The following is a 13,918-nucleotide window of genomic DNA, read 5'->3' on the forward strand; positions in this document are numbered from 1 at the left end:
GGTGTGATACAATAAAACATGGTATCTGTGACCTTCCAGCCCAAGCCAGCGCCTGAGTCTAACCAAACTGAGGGAGAGTCTACAAAATGACTGGCCTACAATCTTCAACCCTGCCCATGTCATGAAACACAGAATTTCCAGGTGAGCCAGTAATTTCACTTCTGTGTAAATACTCCAAAGAAGTGCAAGCAAGAGTTCAAACAGATCTTTGTACGCCCATGTTCACAGCAGTCGTCACAAGAGCCAATGGAAGCAACCCAAGTGTCCGCTGCTGGGGGAGTGGATAAACAAAATGCAAGATACACACACAACAGGATAGTACTCAGCCTTAGAAAGGAAAGAAATTCTGGCACATGCTAGAGCATCGATGAACTTTGAAGACATTATGCTAAATTAAATAAGCCCAGCACCAAAAAAGACAAATATCGTATGATTCCACTTCCATGAGATACCCAGAGCGGCCCAATTCATAGACAGAAAGTAGAAGGGTGGTTTCCAGGAGCTGGAAGGAGGGAGAACTGGGGAGTTGGTATTTAATGGGAACACAGTTTCAGGTAGGGAACATGAAAAGTTCTGGAAATGGATGGTGATGATGGAAATGGATGGTTGCACAATGTAAGTGGACCTAATGCCGCAGAAGCATACACTTAAACATGGCTGAAGTGGTAAGTTTCATGTTGTATCTATTTTACCAGAATTTTTTTTAAAAAATCAAGTTTTGGAGTCAAAGCTGGGTTCTAGGGGCAGAAGGAAATTTTTATTTTTTTATTTTTTTTTAAGATTTTATTTATTTATTTGCCAGAGAGAGAGTATGGGAGAGAGAGAGAGTGAAAGCACAAGCAGAGGGAGCAGCAGGCAGAGGGAGAAGCAGGCTCCCTGCTGAGCAAGGAGCCCAATGTGGGACTCGATCTCAGGACCCTGGGATCATGAGACCTGAGCCCACAGCAGACGCCTAACTGACTGAGCCATCCAGGCGTCCCACAGAAGGAAACTTTTGAAGGTGATGGATAAGTTTATGGCACTGACAGTAATAATAGTTTCACAGATGTATACTTATCTCCAAACACATGAGGTTGTATAAACTAAATATCTACAGCTTTTTGTAGGTCAATCATAGCTCAATAAAGCAGTTAAAATCTGGGTTCAAGTTCTGACACTGCCACTTACTGTGTGATTCTAGGCAAATTATCTACTGTCTTTGAACCTTAGGTTTCTCATTTATAAACTAGAGACAAGATAGGATTGGCATGAGGCAGAGGCTAATACCTTTAGCACAGGGCCTGGCACACAGCAGGCATTTAATAATATTAGTAAGTCTGTAAGTGCCCAGAGACATGAGATAACATGCCGTACATGTTTAAGAGAACTAAAGCTAGTTTGGTATGGTTGGAGGATGTGGTGACGTGGGAAGATGCTAGAATGAAAATCAGGTCTTTTGTGCTAAGATGAAGAGTTTAAACTTTGCTCTGTGAAGGGTCACTGGAGGACTGTAAACAATGCAGGAAAATATTAGAGAAGGAGGTAGAGAGGGGAAGGGATAAATATTAAGCTCAGTTTTAAGGACACAGACATCTGATTCTTTCACTCAGCCTGTGGGCTTTCTCTTCTCCATTAACACTGGTACTTAACACCAGTGGCTTAAGGGAAAAGGAACCATGCCACATTTAACATTCTGACTTTGCACCCCACACCTTCTCAGAATGAGGAACTCAGATACAAAGAAGGAACTAGCCACGTTATAAAGTTAATTTAGGCTTAAGCATGAACTCCAAAAAGACTCCTCTCTCATCTTCCCCCTTAATCGCTGGGCGGAGGGCACAGGGGCTTCCCACCGTGTTCTTCATCTGTTCTCTGGCCCGTGCCAAGCTTTCTTTGGACCCCGAACATCTGTGAGGAGCAGGGCTGGGTCAGAAGACAGTTTTGCTCAGGTTACAACCTGCACATGGATGGCCCGTGTCACACAGGCTCCTCTCGCTTCCACATTCTGATGTGCTCATTTCCACCACTATCACTAAACATCATTCTAAACAGTTGCTCTCCACTGATTTTTCTCTCCTTAATCTTTTATGTGAAAACTCAAAGTAATGAAAGTAGCCAAAACACACATTTCTCCTGGGTAAGCTGTATTGTTGACCTGGTTCTGCTCAACCCTTTAAATGAGATTTATTTTGGATTTAACTGGTTTTTTTTCTAATTACCTAAACAATATATATGCCACCTAGAAAATATCAAAAGTACAGAAAAACACAAAAAGTAAAAATAACAGTTGCCTCTAATCTTATCAGCCTGATGTAATACTCTTAAATTCTTGGTATATGTCCTTCTAATTTTTTTCTTGTTTTCTTTCTGTGCATATATTACTTCTTTGTTAAGGTGGGCTTGCATACACACTTAAAAACTTACCTTTAAAATAATAGCTCTTGCCAGGCAGGACGAGGGGAGCAGCTGTGAGCTTCCTCAGAAGTTTCGCCAGAACTGGGTTGGCTGAGGCAGCAGCCAGATACCGAGGCTGTGCTGAACGGCCAGGGCCTGGGCACTGGCACCCTTGGCATCGCTGAGCTGCCTGTCTTGGTTAGATGGCTCTGGATTAGGACTCTCCCTGGAATACCCCACCATTAGTTTGCACGCAGTGTCCAGGGACCTAAAATGCCTATGCCTGAGAGCCTTCGTATGTTCTGGTGAATGCTGGATTTGGAGAACACAGGAATCTGTTGCTGCAGAAGAAGACAGTGATGATCACTGCTGAACTTAGATCTGTGCCTGGTGGTACATGAGCTTGGGAGGCCACGTTCAGGCTTTGCATCCGGCTCCTGCGGGTGCAGATTCAGATGATGACCACGGAGAAGAATAGGATGTGGAAGCACCTGAACGAGGCCAGGGAGGCCTCCCTACATTTTACACCGATGAAGAAGGGCCATCCCACTTCACAGCAGAAGGCCAAGCCACACCGGCGAGATGAGAAGGAAGGCTCTCTCAGCGCGTGAGCGGCCAGTAGGTCACGGCTGGAGTCCGGACAGAAGGGTCAGTAAGAGGTTATGAAGACGGCAGGGAGGAAGGTCCTACACCGACCGTTGCTGGCCTGTTTGAGGGTGCAGATGCTGACCACTGAGAATGACTGATGCTGCTGCGGGGTTCCACGTGCAAACGTAGGAAAGAACTTGGTGCCCCTTCTACTGTGGAGTGGATGTCAATGAAAGTCTTTTCCTTCTCCAAAACTTACCTGAACCCGACCTTTTTTGAGACAGACTATATTGAGACGAAAAGTTGTCACGAGCAGAAGAAACCATGACCTTGATTCATAAAGGCAAATTAACTTAACCAAGAGGGTATTTGTAGTTTATCAGCTACCCCAAACTTTCTGTGTCTAGGTCCCCTCTCAGGGGGCCGACCGTCCCTGCCTTAGCTCTATGCGCCCTCTGTAACCCGGCAGGCTCGTGTGCTGAGAATGCACAGGCGCTTGAAGGTCTAGGTAGACTGGACGGGAAGGAGGGAGGCTGAGTCTAAGATACACCCCTTTAGAGCCTAAGGAACCCCCGCCCCTTAAAAGGAAAGACAAAGAGATCTCAGAGAAATCTTGGCCTCTGCTCATTCTCCACAGGGGTCTGGGTCTTTGGGACCCAGATAAATTCACTCTGGCATCTTTAGGGAGCCTCTTGGGGAAACATCCCAGCCACATATACTACCACTGACACAAGTGCTTCTGACTAGCTTTGACTCCTTCCACCATGTCTCACCAGTCTGTTTTGTTACAACCTCTAAGGTTGTAGCCTTCAATGTCTAAGCTCTTAGGTCAGTTTCCATATCAACAAGTGAAATTGGGATGAAGTCCTCAGAGTACTTCAGATGATCATTGTTTTGCCTTTGTAATAGTTCAACAAATAAATCTAGGTTTTCTATAAAAATAAATTAATTAAATTAAATAATAGCTTTTATTACATTCCAGAAACTACTCTTTGCACTTCATACATTTTATGTGATTAATAGCACAGGGTGAACATATCTTTATGTCATTCAAAATTAGTCAAACACAATTCAAATTATTCAAACATAATTATGCAAAATTATGTGTTTTAATGGCTATATAGCATAGCATGGCCCTGTGTGTTATCAGAGCCACGGTATCCAATGTACAAGCTGCTTCCTGCACAAGCCGGGGGACAAGCATGGGGTGAGATCTCCCCGGGGCAAGAGGAGACTTTTCCAAGTCACACAGAGGTGCCATTTTGCCTAGAAAATACCAAAAAAAAAGTAACATAACCGAGCCAGTTCCCTGTCACTGGAATGTCTTGGGTCACTTCCAATTATCACTATTGTAAATATCTTTGAGCATAACTGGTTAAATCAAGGAATATGAAATTTTTGAGGCTCTTGTTGCTGAACTGCTCTCCTACCAGATGCTTCAGAGTGCTCTCTTCTCTCAAGCTTCTCAATACTAGATGTTTCCATTCTTTCTAATCCTAGACAACTGAAAGTGTGACAAGTGCACACTTTTAGTGTGCAACTACTTGATTACTAGAGAGGATGAATATTTTTAAATGTTTATTAAAAATATGTAGTTCTTCCTTTAAAAATAGCCTATCTGTATTCCTTGCCTATTCTGCTTTTGGGATATTGGTCTTATTGATTTTAAGGGCTCTTTGGATTTCAAGAATGTTAACCTGTTATCTTCCATGTATTTTAAAAACATTTTCCCCGGGGCGCCTGAGTGGCACAGTCGTTAGGCGTCTGCCTTCGGCTCAGGGCGTCATCCCAGCGTTCCGGGATCGAGCCCCACATCGGGCTCCTCTGCTGGGAGCCTGCTTCTTCCTCTCCCACTGCCCCTGCTTGTGTTCCCTCTCTCGCTGGCTGGCTATCTCTGTCAAATAAATAAATAAATAAATCTTTTTAAAAAAAATATTTTCCCCAATTGCATATTGTCTTTTGATTTTGCTTTGATACTTCAAAATTTCTATGTCATTTTTAATGTGAGAGTAGTTGAATCTATTGATCTCTTCCTTTATGGCTTCTGCCTTTATTTTGATGTTTAAAAGACTTTCGCCATTCCAACACAGATTTTGCCATTTGTTCATTTTTTATTAAACATCTCATATCTGTAACCTAGGTCCTTTTAAACTGGCCTTGGTTTATAAGATTCAGAGTCTGTTAACTTGTGCTAAGCTATGTGGCTGCTTTGGCTAGCAGAGCATTGGACTGAGAGTACAGAAATCAGACTAGGAGATGGGAGAAATTAATCTTCAATAGATTTGGCCTCTCTGTGCCTAAATCCTCTGTGTGTAAAATGTAAAAAATTACATTTGGACCTCAATTTTACCTTTTTTTTCTGTTATAAAATATGGCACACGTACAGAAGACTGCACAGGGATAACTAATCATAAGACAATCATCCATGTAACTGTCGTCTGTATTATTGAGATGGAGGGGGAGGGGAAGGGAGGGAAGGGGAAGAGGAAAGGGGGAAGGGAGAGACAAAGAGATTCCTGCAGCCGGTCCTTTCTCAAGGACACACTCCCCTTGCCTCTTGGCAATCACTATCCTGCGTATAATCACTACGTTAAGGTCTTCGCTTCCTTGTTGCTCTGTCTCCTATGTATTCATCAAACTATATTTCCTGCATATTAATGGTTGATTTTTTCATTCATACCTATAATCTATTTAGAATTTATCTTATTTTATGATGTGAGAAATCAAAAGTTATTCTTCTTCAGGTGGCTCATTCATTATTGAGGCACCGCACATAGCACAATACTTTCTTCCTGAACCAGGTTTTTAAAAGACAGGTTTCTTGGGAGGAATTCATCCTTTTATGAGTATAGTTCTATGAATGTTGACAAACATATACAGTTGTGTCGTCACCACCACAAGCAGGACATAGAGATGGAGGATTTCTGTCATCCCACAAAGTTCACTTGTGCCCTTTTGCAGTCAGTCCCCCACTCCCACGCGCCAGCCCCTGGCAGCCACTCATCTGTTTGCTGTCCCTACAGTTTCGCCTCTTCCTGATGGTCAACCTCACATGAGCACACAGTACGGAGTCTTTTGAGCCTGACTTCTTTCACTTAGCATGATGCTTCTGAGATTCACCCGTGCTGTTGCTTGCATCAGTAATTCATCCTTTTTACTGCTGAGTAGTATCCTGTTGTATGGATGGATCACGATTTATAGGTTCAGTCTTTCACCATTAAGGATGATGGTAGCTATAGGGCTTTGGTAGATGTCCTTTATCAGACTGAGTAAGTTTTAGTTTGCTGAGAGGTTTTTTAATCACAAATGGATGTTCAATTTTATCAAATGCCTTCATGCATCTACTGAGCTCTGCATCTCTGTCTGCCCCGGGAGTAAGAGACTTCACCGCCCCAGAGACTTGAAGCTTTAGTCCACATTCCAGGGAGAATTGTCCAGTGAAGTGGGCAGGGCCTCATACCCCACTTCACTTCGTGTCCTGTGAACAAGTGAGTTTGCTTCCCACCCCTGGGAGCTTAAGGCTTTTGATTCCTCCAAGAGAAGAATCCAGGGACACACACGGCATTTTTGTCCCCAACAACCATGACTTGCCTCTCGCCTGCCTGCACCTCCGTGGCGCGCTGGAGAAGAGCCCGTCTCCGGCCGCCAGGACTACCTGGGAGCAGCTGGTAGAAGTCTGTGGGGAGGAGTTTTCCGCTGAGTGTGAACTCCTTGGCTACCTCAGCTACTCCGGCGTGCACACTGACATACAGGTGGGTTTTGATAGGGTTCCATTTCACTGCTTTCTTGCCCCCCTGGAGAGTGGGGTGCCTCGGCCTCCTGGGCTCCGCGGGAGCGTAGAGGCTGTGAAGCCCAACTCACCTCAGAGGGACTTGTGTCTCTTCTGAATTGGCTGACTTGGTGGCCTCGCACCCTCATCTTCCTCCCGGGCTCAGCAAAAGTCATGATGTTGCAGTTTATCTGTCATTTCCTCATTAGTAGGGCAGGAGCGATGTGCTTAATGGCTTTCTATATCTGAAGCAGAAGCAAAGGAACATTTAATTCCCACCTTTATCCTATACCAAATGTATAGACTTGAGCCTGTTTGGGGGGCTACTTTCGTTCTTACACAAGAATCAGGCTACTTTGGGGGCGCCTGGGTGGCACAGTTGTTAAGCGTCTGCCTTCGGCTCAGGGCGTGATCCCAGCATTCTGGGATCGAGCCCCACATCAGGCTTCTCTGCTAGGAGCCTGCTTCTTCCTCTCCCACTCCCCCTGCTTGTGTTTCCTCTCTCGCTGGCTGTCTCTGTCAAATAAATAAATAAAATCTTTAAAAAAAAAAAAAAGAATCATGCTACTTTGATAATAAATCTTTCTTTCTAGCGGTGTAAGTCACCCTTCAATCTTCCAAAAATTCTTCAGCCTTTTATTAATCTTCCCAGGTGACCTTAGAATTATATTGTCTAGTTAAAAAAATACTTTTGACATTTTTATTAGAATTGAAATGGTAGAATTATTGAGTTATGCCATCCGAGAATGTGCTGTGCCCTACCATTTATTTAAGTCTTCACGTCTCCCAGTGAAGTTTTAGTTTTATTTATATGGGTTCTGCATACTTTTCTTAGGTCAAGTTTATTCCTAGATATTGTCTATTTTAGTGTCTATCTTAACACCTTTTTTAAATTGTATTTTCCAACTGATGATTGTTGATTTAAAAGATAAGCGTTGATTGTGTATACTGATTTTGTAACCAACTGCCTTATTAAACTTCTTACTTCCAATAATTTTGGGGTTGATTTTCTTGGATTCCCAGGTAGGCAATTATATGCAAGTAATAATTTTTCTCCTCCTTTCTGAAAATTTTTCTATTTCATTTTGTCTTACTGCTTTCACTCAACTTCTAGGAAATATTAAATGACTATGGATAGCGGGCATATTAGACTTGTACTTGACTTTGGTGGGAAACACCAGAGTTTCACCATTAAGTAGATGATACCTGGGGCAAACATAGTAAATTTGCTTACTCAACAGCCACTTCAGTCCCATTCTAGATTGCACTTGAGAAAGAAATGAGCAGCCTTTGACATTCAGAAGCTGGCCAGGCATTCAACACTAAGCTATGTTGTTCTCCTGCTGGACATAAACCATCTCACAGAATACCAGCTTAGACAAGGTCACTCTGAGACCATGATTAAATGATATAAAGTAACACCACACCATAATTTTGTCTAAACATAGACAAAAATAAGGTCATCGTGCCACCCACAAAATACCAAACATACCCCCTCTTGTCTAAAATAAGTGACTGGTAATTCAATGATACCTTTTTTCTCACTCTAGTTTGCCTATATATAAAAATTAGTTATTTACTGAGATATTCAATCATAAAATCTCCCCACACACACTTTCAGATGGCATCCTACCTAGAGTGAATCTTTGGTTCCTTGGATCCTCCACAAATCACCCAACCAAAGGCCAAATCCTATAATAGGTTCTATCTAACACCCTCTTGTTCAGGGGTCCCCATGGTTCCCTAGGATGTGTGTTCTCCCTCACTGCAACAAGTTAGGAAAACCCACCTTGTTCAGCTATGGCTGTGTTCATGGTAGTCTCTGGCTGGAGGACAGGGACATGCTTTAAGAGAACAGAAAATGAAAAGTACTTTTCTTTTCTTTCTTTTTTTTTTTTATTATGTTATGTTAGTCACCATACAGTACATCATTAGTTTTTGATGCAGTGTTCCATGATTCATTGTTTGCCTCTAACACCCAGTGCACCATGCAATACATGCCCTCCTTAATACCCATCACCAGCCTATCCCATTCCCCCAACCCCCTCCCCTCTGAAGCCCTCAGTTTGTTTCCCAGAGCCTATAGTCTCTCGTGGTTCATTCCCCCTTCTGTTTACCCCCCCATCATTCTTCCCTTCCTTCTCCTACCGATCTTTCTGCTATTTCTTATGTTCCATAAATGAGTGAAACCATATGATAATTGTCTTTCTCTGCTTGACTTATTTCACTTAGCATAATCTCCTCCAGTCCCCTCCATGTTGCTGCAAATGTTGGGTAATCGTTCAAGTCATATGACATTTCCTGCCAATCATTTATACCCATGAGAGAAAAGAAAGAGAACATGTGAGGAGGTGGTCAAAGACAGAGAGTACATATTCTAGAAAGCACAGTGCACAGACATCTGGCCCTTTTAGAGCAGCTACAATGGATCCTGGTATTGAGTCCATAGAATCATGGGTGGTCTTTCTACTAGAACAGTCCTGTTGTGGTAGAGGGAGTTTTTTTGTGGCTGGATCATCCTGGTTGCATGTAGCTTTAAAATCTTGGTTCTTAGGCCCTCTTAGAAATCCTTCGAGCTATCTAATATTCTCTAATAATTCGCTTTTGTTTACATTAGTCTTATAAGGTGTTGGGATTGGAAGGTTGCTGCACTAGTGTGGTGTCTTATACCACTGTGATAGCTGTCAGGATGCCAAAATGATTACAAGGGCATCATTTCCATTCTTGAATATTACTCAAGTTCAGCTTTTGGCCATTTCTAACCCAGAACCATATAGAAAGGGAGATTCTGGGAAATGTAGTTCCGGGTCAACCAAGTGGGCAACAGGATGATTGAGCACATTCCTACGCAGGATTCTTCATTTTCTCTGCATGCTTTATGCCTCTTTCTCATACCTATTTTTTCATTTGTATTTCTTGATAGGACTCACAGGATCTGTCCATTTCAGGAATTTTTTTTTTCTTTTCAAAGAACAAAGAGTTAGGAGTGTTCCATTACCAAGAAGATTATGTTTAAATTTTCTTAAAAAGAACAAATCTCTAGTTTTAAGGCACTAGTATTTTTAAAAGTGGTCTATATAATCGTTATTTGGGAGAATCTACTGAGGTCTTCTTTGTGATAAGCCTGGAATCAATTTTATAAATTGATTTGTAAATCAAAGCCATCTGATACAGATAAGTAGGGTACAAAGTTTGAAATATTTATCACAGCTATTATTATATAACAAACCACCTCAAATCTCAGTGGCTTATACCATAAGAACTTAGTACTCTTCATGAATCTATAGGTCAGTTGTGGTGGTTTTTTATCGTCTCAGCTGGATTTATTCATGCTTCTATAATCAGTTTTTGGTTAGGTAGAGAGCTGTGCTGATGTAGGCTGTGCTCTCTTGTATGTCTAGTAGTTGGTTGGCTGCAAGCTGGGGGCTCATCCTCCAGCAGCTCAGCCTGGCCTTGTTGACATGGCAGAAGCAGAAGTCTAAGACAGAAAGAGGAAGCACACAAGGCCTAGGCTGAAAACTGCAGACTGTCACTTCTGGCACATTCTATTGGCTAAAGAAGTCTCAAAGTCAGCCCAAGTTCAAGAGGTCACTTAATAATAAGAGGACCTGCAAAGTCACATTGCAAAGTGCACAGATGTAGGGAAAGAGCAAAGAACTGTGGCCAGATAGATAAACTTAAATCATTCAGATTAGAATTTCTTATCCTGGGGTCCACTACAGATAGCTGGAATTTATAGATGACCATCAGGAGGTTTAGAAATTTTCTCAAATTGACTCCAGAATATGTTCCTCAATATATGCACTCAACAACCATTTTAGTTTTATTTAATGCCCCTTCCTTGCATTCCACTTTGCGATTAATACTGCCATCCCTTACTTTTCAGAGTGGAATTTTTATGAGTCTCCTTGGGACTTAAGTGAAAATAACAATTCATTCATGTCCCTACTGAACAAACATAAAAAAAATTTTACTCGAAGGGAGGGCTTTGGCCCGGGAGCCCACACAAAGTGGTGTCGGGATGTTCAGGTTCGCAGTGAGAGAGATCACTCCCCTTCCTGCAGTACATTTGGAAGAGGGTATATTGCCTCCCCAAGGACAAAAGACCCTGCAGGCACCAGCAAACAGCCTTTTCATTGGCAATGAGCAAAGGCACGTGCAGAGGCTAGATAACCTGGTAGCTGCTTTTCATGGTGCCACAGCATAGAATCTGTGCAACCTGCAAGAGGGGGACTGTCTTCTCTGGGACAAAGGGCGCTAGTCAGAGTCAATGAGCCTCTAACCCAGACGAGGGAGCAAATCTGAGCGGTGTGGGCTCTTTAAGATTTGGAGTTTTGAATCCCAGCCAGCAGAGATAAATGCAGGAGCGTGGGCACTGGGCTTGCTGTGGGCCCTTGCTTTTCTGTGAGGGCTTCCTGAACAGCATGGGGAGGGAGCGGTGTGCGATCCCCTGTCCACAGACAAGAGGGTGGGGTGGTGTCATTCTACCTCCACTACCAACATGGTGGGACATCAGAGAGCAACACCGGCCCACAGTGGAGGTGGGCGTCACTCAAACCCCTCCCTCTGTGCTTTGCCAGTGCTCTTTTTACTGGGGCAGAATTCACTCTGAGCCAGTGTAGCAGGCTTCTCCCCCAAAAGAGCAACACAGCCAGCAGCTCATGCCCCACGTCTGCAGGTCATACCGTGCCTTACAGCGTCCCCTTCAGTTCTGGTGGAAATGGGACCAGGCTGGATTTTTTTTTTCTTTTTTCTTTTTTTCTTCTTGCTTTGGAATCAGGCTCAGTTTTTTGTGTGTTAGTTTGTTTTTTCATTTCATTTTCTCTCTTTTATTTATTTTTTTGGAATCAGGCTTTTTTTCTTTTGTTCTTTTTTTTTCCTTTATCTTTGGAATCAGGCTTATAGTGGGTTTTCGGGGGGGAGGGGCTTGATTGTTTGGCTTCTTTCATTCCCTTTCCTTTTCTCTTTTTGTTTTTGAAGGCTTTTTTTTCCCTTTCTCTCTTCTTTTTTCCTTTTTCTTTCTATCCTTTTTTCCAGGCCCTTTTCAACAAATCAAACCACACCTAGATGAAGGTCCAGGCACTCCCCACTGCAAGCAAGGAGGAACTCTGCAGAGGATGGACCAGTAGGAAAGAGCAGCCAAAACACAACAGCAGAGTGCAAACAGCATACACCGGAAACACTTCCTGAATGGCAAAGTCCTGGACAGTGTATGACCTCTTTTTAATATAGCATTAGTCTGAGGTGCAGGAAACATAACAAGGTTTCATAACACTCAAAAGAAAGAAACTTAGCCAAAATCCAAGATGGAGGAATTCTCCCCAGAAGAAAGGTCAGGAAGGTATCATAACCAGAGACTTCCTGAAAACAGATACAAGCAATATATCTAAACAGGAATTTAGATGAATAGTCAAAAGACTACTAGCTGGACTTGAAAAAGCAGAGAAGACAGAAACCCTGGCTGCAGAGATAAAAGACCTAAAAACTAGTCAGGCTGAAATAAAAAATGGTATAACTGAGAAGCAAAACTGACTGGATGTAATCACAATGAGGATGGAAGAAACAGAGGAGCGAATAGGTGATATACAAGATAAAATTATGGAAAATAATGAAGCTGAAAAGAAGAGGGAAAGAAAACTATTATATCACAAATATAGACTTAGGGAACTCAGCAATTTCATAAAGCAAAATATATCTATCACAGGAGTCCCAGAAGAAGAAGAGCAATAAAAAGGGAAGAAGGTTTATTTGAAGAAATTATAGCTGAGAACTTCCCTAATCTGGGGAAAGAAACAAGCATTCAAGTTCAAGAGGCACAGAGAACTCCCCTCAAAATCAACAAAAACGGGTCAACATCAAGACATATCCTAGTGAAACTTGCAAAATACAAAGGCAAAGAGAGAATTCTGAAAGCAGCTAGGGAAAGAAAGTCCTTAACCTACAAGGATAGACACATAAGGCTGGCAGCAGACCTGTCCAGAGAGACCTGGCAGGCCAGAAAAGACTGGCATGATATATTCAATGTGCTAAATGGGAAAAACATACAGCCAAGAACACTCTATCCAGCAAGGCTATCATTCAGAATAGAAGGACAGATAAACAGTTTCTAAGACAAGCAAAAATAAAGGAATTCGTGAACACTAAACCAGCTCTGCAAGAAATAATAAAAGGGACTCTTTGAGCAGGAAAAAGAGACCTAAAGCAACAAAGACTAGAAAGGCACAGAGACAATCTACAGGAAAGGGGACTTTACAGGTAATACAATGGCACTAAATTCATATCTATCAATAATTACTCTGGATGTAAATGGACTAAATGCTCCAATCAAAAGACATAGGGTATCAGAATGGATTAAAAAAAACAAGACACATCGATATGCTGCTTACAGGAGACTCATTTTAGACCCAAAGATACCTCCAGACTGAAAAGGAGGGGTGGAGAACCATTTTTGATGTTAATGGACATTGAAAAAAAGCTGGAGCAGCCATCCTTTTATCAGACAAGCCAGACTTTAAACCAAAGACTGTAATAAGAAATGAAGAAGGACATTATATCATAATAAAGGGTCTATCCAAAAAGAAGATCTAACAATTGTAAATATTTATTCCCCTGACATGGGAGCAGCCAAATATATAAGTCAATTAAAAGCAAACTTAAAGAAACTCACTGATAAAAATACAATAGTAGAGGACTTTAATGCACTACTCACAGCAATGGACAGATCATCTAAGCAGAAGATCAACAAGGAAACAAGGGCTCTAAATGGCTCACTGGACCAGATGGACTTAACAGATTTATTCAGAGCAGTCATCCTAAAGCAGCAGAATACACATTCTTTTCAAGTGCACATCTCCAACATTATCCAGAATAGATTGCATACTGGGTCACAAATCAGGCCTCAACCAGTACAAAAAGATTGAGATCATACCATCCATATTTTTAAACCACAACGCTATGAAACTTGAAGTTAACCACAAGAAAACATTTGGAAAAACCACAAATACATGGAGGTTAAAGAACATCCTACCAAAGAATGAGTGGGTCAACCAGGAAATTAAAGGATTTTATTTTTATTATTATTTTTTTAAAGATTTTATTTATTTGACAGAGAGAGAGACAGCCAGTGAGAGAGGGAACACAAGCAAGGGGAGTGGGAGAGGAAGAAGCAGGCTCCCAGCAGAGGAGCCT

The 13,918-nt window shown here is 42.1% G+C and overlaps 1 pseudogene; it reads left to right on the forward strand.

The window, feature by feature from the left end:
• The first annotated feature begins 653 nt into the window (after window positions 1-653).
• Window positions 654-3,109, forward strand: LOC123788613 (methylosome subunit pICln pseudogene; annotated as a pseudogene).
• Window positions 3,110-13,918: the final 10,809 nt, after the last annotated feature.

This window comes from Ursus americanus, chromosome 15 (assembly GCF_024610735.1).
Source record: "Ursus americanus isolate L20-20 chromosome 15, mUrsAme1.1.p, whole genome shotgun sequence".
NCBI classification, from domain to species: Eukaryota; Metazoa; Chordata; class Mammalia; order Carnivora; family Ursidae; genus Ursus; species Ursus americanus.